The sequence below is a fragment of the Oncorhynchus gorbuscha genome, unplaced genomic scaffold (genome assembly GCF_021184085.1).
Source record: "Oncorhynchus gorbuscha isolate QuinsamMale2020 ecotype Even-year unplaced genomic scaffold, OgorEven_v1.0 Un_scaffold_1377, whole genome shotgun sequence".
Taxonomy (NCBI): Eukaryota; Metazoa; Chordata; class Actinopteri; order Salmoniformes; family Salmonidae; genus Oncorhynchus; species Oncorhynchus gorbuscha.
In genome coordinates this window covers 56236-62500 of record NW_025746170.1, presented here as the reverse complement: position 1 = coordinate 62500, position 6265 = coordinate 56236, and positions in this window count along the sequence as shown.

Below are 6265 nucleotides of genomic sequence, written 5' to 3'. Positions count from 1 at the left end.
CTGTTTTAACCTCTGACCTTCACATCTCTGATCCTGTTATAACCAGTGTTACTGTAGGCCTCTGACCTTCACATCTCTGATCCTGTTTTAACCTCCGACCTTCACATCTCTGATCCTGTTATAACCAGTGTTACTGTAGGCCTCTGACCTTCACATCTCTGATCCTGTTTTAACCTCTGACCTTCACATCTCTGATCCTGTTATAACCAGTGTTACTGTAGGCCTCTGACCTTCACATCCCTGATCCTGTTTTAACCTCTGACCTTCACATCCCTGATCCTGTTATAACCAGTGTTACTGTAGGCCTCTGACCTTCACATCCCTGATCCTGTTTTAACCTCTGACCTTCACATCCCTGATCCTGTTATAACCAGTGTTACTGTAGGCCTCTGACCTTCACATCTCTGATCCTGTTTTAACCTCTGACCTTCACATCCCTGATCCTGTTTTAACCTCTGACCTTCACATCCCTGATCCTGTTTTAACCTCTGACCTTCACATCTCTGATCCTGTTTTAACCTCTGACCTTCACATCTCTGATCCTGGTTCAGGACTTATTCTGTGGTGACGCGTCGTGTTCAGGTTCAATCAATTCCAAGCCGTTTCCGAAGATCAATGTCATCGTCCTGGACGACGCAGGAAACTGCTGGGGTCACTTTTCAAACGATGCACTGAGTGTTGACATACTCATTTATATTCTGACTGAGATACACCACACACCACTGACCAGATCAGTTCTAGACTTGGTCTGATGGGATCCTATTCTGATCTAAACCTATTCTGATCAAATCCTATTCTGGTACCTATTCTGATCTAGTCCTATTCTGATCTAGTCCTATTCTGATCTAGTCCTATTCTGATCTAATCCTATTCTGATCTAATCCTATTCTGATCTAATCCTATTCTGATCTAGTCCTATTCTGATCTAGTCCTATTCTGATCTAATCCTATTCTGATCTAATCCTATTCTGGTACCTATTCTGATCTAATCCTATTCTGGTACCTATTCTGATCTAATCCTATTCTGGTACCTATTCTGATCTAATCCTATTCTGATCTAATCCTATTCTGGTACCTATTCTGATCTAGTCCTATTCTGATCTAGTCCTATTCTGATCTAATCCTATTCTGATCTAATCCTATTCTGATCTAAACCTATTCTGGTACCTATTCTGATCTAAACCTATTCTGGTACCTATTCTGATCTAATCTTATTCTGATCTAATCTCATATTCTGTGCTGCCATCTCTAAAACAATAATGGTTTCTGGAGTGAGATGTAGTGTGTCTGCTGTCCTGGCAGTTTTAGATTTCTGCTGGAGCGGCACGTGTGTGTGTGTGTGTGTGTGTGTGTGTGTGTGTGTGTATGTTCGTGTGTGTGTGTGTGTGTATGTTCGTGTGTGTGTGTGTGTGTGTGTGTGTGTGTGTGTGTGTGTGTGTGTGTGTGTGTGTGTGTGTGTGTGTGTGTGTGTGTGTGTGTGTGTGTGTGTGTGTGTGTGTGTGTAGGTGTGTGTGTGTGTGTGTGTGTATGCGTCTGTGTGTGTGTATGCCTGTGTCTGTGTCTGTGTCTGTGTGTGTGTGTGTGTGTGTGTGTGTGTGTGTGTGTGTGTGTGTGTGTGTGTGTGTGTGTGTGTGTGTGTGTGTGTGTGTGTGTGTGTGTGTGTGTGTGTGTGTGTGTGTGTGTGTGTGGTGAGGTGAGGTGGCCAGCGACGTACTGTAAGGTACTATAGGAGCAGTATTTATACCTTTGTGTTGAGTCATGATTTCTGCTATAAACTCACTGTCCAGGCAACATCTACACAGGAAGTGACGAATGGCACCGTTTCCCTGTATAGGACACTACTTTGACCTGAGCCCCAACGGGTGACAGAGGTCATGACCCCTGGTCATCGCTCTAAACATGGAGACACGTCAACCAGGCTCTGTATATCACAGAGGTCATGACCCTGGTCATCGTTCTAAACGTGGAGACACGTCAACCAGGCTCTGTATATCACAGAGGTCGTGACCCTGGTCATCGTTCTAAACATTTTTTATTTATTTATTTTATTTCACCTTTATTTAACCAGGTGGGCCAGTTGAGAACAAGTTGTCATTTACCACTGTGACCTGGCCAAGATAAAGCAAAGCAGTGCGACACAAACAACAACACAGAGTTACACATGGAATAAACAAGCGTACAGTCAATAATACAGTAGAGAAAAAGAAAGTCTATATACAGTGTGTGTAAATGGCCTGAGGTGGTAAGGCAGTAAATAGGCCACAGTAGAGAATTAACAGATGGGCTATGTACAGCTGCAGCGATCGGTTAGCTGCTCTGACAGCTGAGGATTAAAGTTAGTGAGGGAAATATAAGTCTCCAGCTTCAGCGATTGTTTGCAATTCGTTTCAGTCATTGGCAGCAGAGAACTGGAACGAAAGGCGACCAAAGAGGAGTTGGCTTGGGGATGACCAGTGAGATATACCTGCTGGAGCGCGTGCTACGGATGGGTGTTTCTATGGTGACCAGTGAGATATACCTGCTGGAGCGCGTGCTACGGGTGGGTGTTTCTATGGTGACCAGTGAGATATACCTGCTGGAGCGCGTGCTACGGGTGGGTGTTTCTATGGTGACCAGTGAGATATACCTGCTGGAGCGCGTGCTACGGGTGGGTGTTTCTATGGTGACCAGTGAGATATACCTGCTGGAGCGCGTGCTACGGGTGGGTGTTTCTATGGTGACCAGTGAGATATACCTGCTGGAGCGCGTGCTACGGGTGGGTGTTTCTATGGTGACCAGTGAGATATACCTGCTGGAGCGCGTGCTACGGGTGGGTGTTTCTATGGTGACCAGTGAGATATACCTGCTGGAGCGCGTGCTACGGGTGGGTGTTTCTATGGTGACCAGTGAGATATACCTGCTGGAGCGCGTGCTACGGGTGGGTGTTTCTATGGTGACCAGTGAGATATACCTGCTGGAGCGCGTGCTACGGGTGGGTGTTTCTATGGTGACCAGTGAGATATACCTGCTGGAGCGCGTGCTACGGGTGGGTGTTTCTATGGTGACCAGTGAGATATACCTGCTGGAGCGCGTGCTACGGGTGGGTGTTTCTATGGTGACCAGTGAGATATACCTGCTGGAGCGCGTGCTACGGGTGGGTGTTTCTATGGTGACCAGTGAGATATACCTGCTGGAGCGCGTGCTACGGGTGGGTGTTTCTATGGTGACCAGTGAGATATACCTGCTGGAGCGCGTGCTACGGGTGGGTGTTTCTATGGTGACCAGTGAGATATACCTGCTGGAGCGCGTGCTACGGGTGGGTGTTTCTATGGTGACCAGTGAGATATACCTGCTGGAGCGCGTGCTACGGGTGGGTGTTTCTATGGTGACCAGTGAGATATACCTGCTGGAGCGCGTGCTACGGGTGGGTGTTTCTATGGTGACCAGTGAGATATACCTGCTGGAGCGCGTGCTACGGGTGGGTGTTTCTATGGTGACCAGTGAGATATACCTGCTGGAGCGCGTGCTACGGGTGGGTGTTTCTATGGTGACCAGTGAGATATACCTGCTGGAGCGCGTGCTACGGGTGGGTGTTTCTATGGTGACCAGTGAGATATACCTGCTGGAGCGCGTGCTACGGGTGGGTGTTTCTATGGTGACCAGTGAGATATACCTGCTGGAGCGCGTGCTACGGGTGGGTGTTTCTATGGTGACCAGTGAGATATACCTGCTGGAGCGCGTGCTACGGGTGGGTGTTTCTATGGTGACCAGTGAGATATACCTGCTGGAGCGCGTGCTACGGGTGGGTGTTTCTATGGTGACCAGTGAGATATACCTGCTGGAGCGCGTGCTACGGGTGGGTGTTTCTATGGTGACCAGTGAGATATACCTGCTGGAGCGCGTGCTACGGGTGGGTGTTTCTATGGTGACCAGTGAGATATACCTGCTGGAGCGCGTGCTACGGGTGGGTGTTTCTATGGGGACCAGTGAGCTGAGATAAGGCGGAGCTTTACCGAGCATAGACTTATAGATGACCTGGAGCCAGTTGGTCTGGCGACGAATATGTAGCGAGGGCCAGCCAATGAGCATACAGGTCGCAGTGTTGGAAAGTATATGGGGCTTTGGTGACCAATCAGATGGCACTGTGATAGATTACATCCAGGTTGCTGAGGAGAGTGATGGAGGCTATTTTGTAAATGACATCGCCGAAGTCGAGGATCGGTAGGATGGTCAGTTTTACGAGGGTATGTTTGGTGGCGTGAGCGAAGGAGGCTTTGGTGCGAATTAGGAAGCTGATTCTAGATTTAATTTTGAATTGGAGATGCTTAATGTGAGTCTGGAAGGAGAGTTTACAGTCTAACCAGACACCTAGGTATTTGTAGTTGTCCACATATTCTAAGTCAGAACCGTCCAGAGTAGTGATGCTGGGCAGGTGCGGGCAGCGATCGGTTGAAAGCATTTGGTTTTACTATCGGTCTTGGTCTGTCTGTGGTCTTTCAGTGGTCTTTCTGTGGTCTTTCAGTGGTCTGTCAGTGGTCTTTCTGTGGTCTTTCAGTGGTCTGTCAGTGGTCTTTCTGTGGTCTTTCAGTGGTCTGTCAGTGGTCTTTCTGTGGTCTTTCAGTGGTCTGTCAGTGGTCTTTCTGTGGTCTTTCTGTGGTCTTTCAGTGGTCTTTCAGTGGTCTTTCCGTGGTCTTTCAGTAGTCTTTCTGTGGTCTTTCAGTGGTCTTTCTGTGGTCTTTCCGTGATCTCACTGTGGTACGGCTCTCTGTGCTCGCCGTCAGTTTAGCACATGTACAGTAAGCTGTTGCATAGAGGCTTAGCGGTTTCAACATCTTAACGTTGAAAATGATTCTACCTGAAAGCCTGTTAGTCTCACCACTCTGAGGCAGCAGCCGCCGCACAAACAATACAAAAGAGATTACAGGAGTAATGCTTTTATGGTTGAAGAGGAGAGGAGTTTTTTTTGTTGTCCAAAATGAAACCCTATTCTCTACTTTAGCGCACTACTTTTGCCCAGGGACCTGTAGTAGTGCACTATATAGGGACATAGTGCGCCATTTGGGACTCAGCCTTAGTGTTGTCTCTCTGACACTCTGGTGTTCAACACCCGGAGAGAATGAACAGATTAGAGAAGGTAAGGACACGTTAAGACTCATCTCATAAAGGGAATGAATGTTGACCTTGATGAAGACAGGGAGCTAAATGAGGAGGGGATTAATAAAAGGAGGAGTGACAGGATGTAGAGCTGTGTTTCATCTCCTCTGCTGCCCCTGATCCTCTCTGTCTGTCTGTCTGTCTGTCTGTCTGTCTGTCTGTCTGTCTGTCTGTCTGTCTGTGTGTCTGTCTGTCTGTCTGTCTGTCTGTCTGTCTGTCTGTCTGTCTGTCTGTCTGTCTGTCTGTCTTGTCTGTCTGTCAGAGAGATACAGTGGGGAGAACAAGTATTATATAAACCTATTCTGATATATATATAAACCTATTCTGATAAATATATATAAACCTATTCTGATATATATATAGCCCAGTGGTATGGTTCTAACAGTGAGGGACTGAGGTTGGCCCAGTGGGGTTCTACCAGTGAGGGACTGAGGTTGGCCCAGCGGTATGGTTCTAACAGTGAGGGACTGAGGTTGGCCCAGCGGGGTTCTACAGTGAGGGACTGAGGTTGGCCCAGCGGTATGGTTCTAACAGTGAGGACTGAGGTTGGCCCAGTGGGGTTCTACCAGTGAGGGACTGAGGTTGGCCAAGCGGTATGGTTCTAACAGTGAGGGACTGAGGTTGGCCCAGTGGGGTTCTACCAGTGAGGGACTGAGGTTGGCCCAGCGGTATGGTTCTAACAGTGAGGGACTGAGGTTGGCCCAGCGGTAGGGTTCTACAGTGAGGGACTGAGGTTGGCCCAGTGATAGGGTTCTACAGTGAGGGACTGAGGTTGGCCCAGTGGTAGGGTTCTAACAGTGAGGGACTGAGGTTGGCCCAGCGGTATGGTTCTACAGTGAGGGACTGAGGTTGGCCCAGCGGTAGGCTATAACAATGAGGGACTGAGGTTGGCCCAGCTGTAGGGTTTTACGGTGAGGGACTGAGGTTGGCTCAGCGGTAGGCTATAACAGTGAGGGACTGAGGTTGGCCCAGCGGTATGGTTCTACCAGTGAGGGACTGAGGTTGGCCCAGTGGTATGGTTCTAACAGTGAGGGACTGAGGTTGGCCCAGTGGGGTTCTACCAGTGAGGGACTGAGGTTGGCACAGCGGTATGGTTCTAACAGTGAGGGACTGAGGTTGGCCCAGTGGGGTT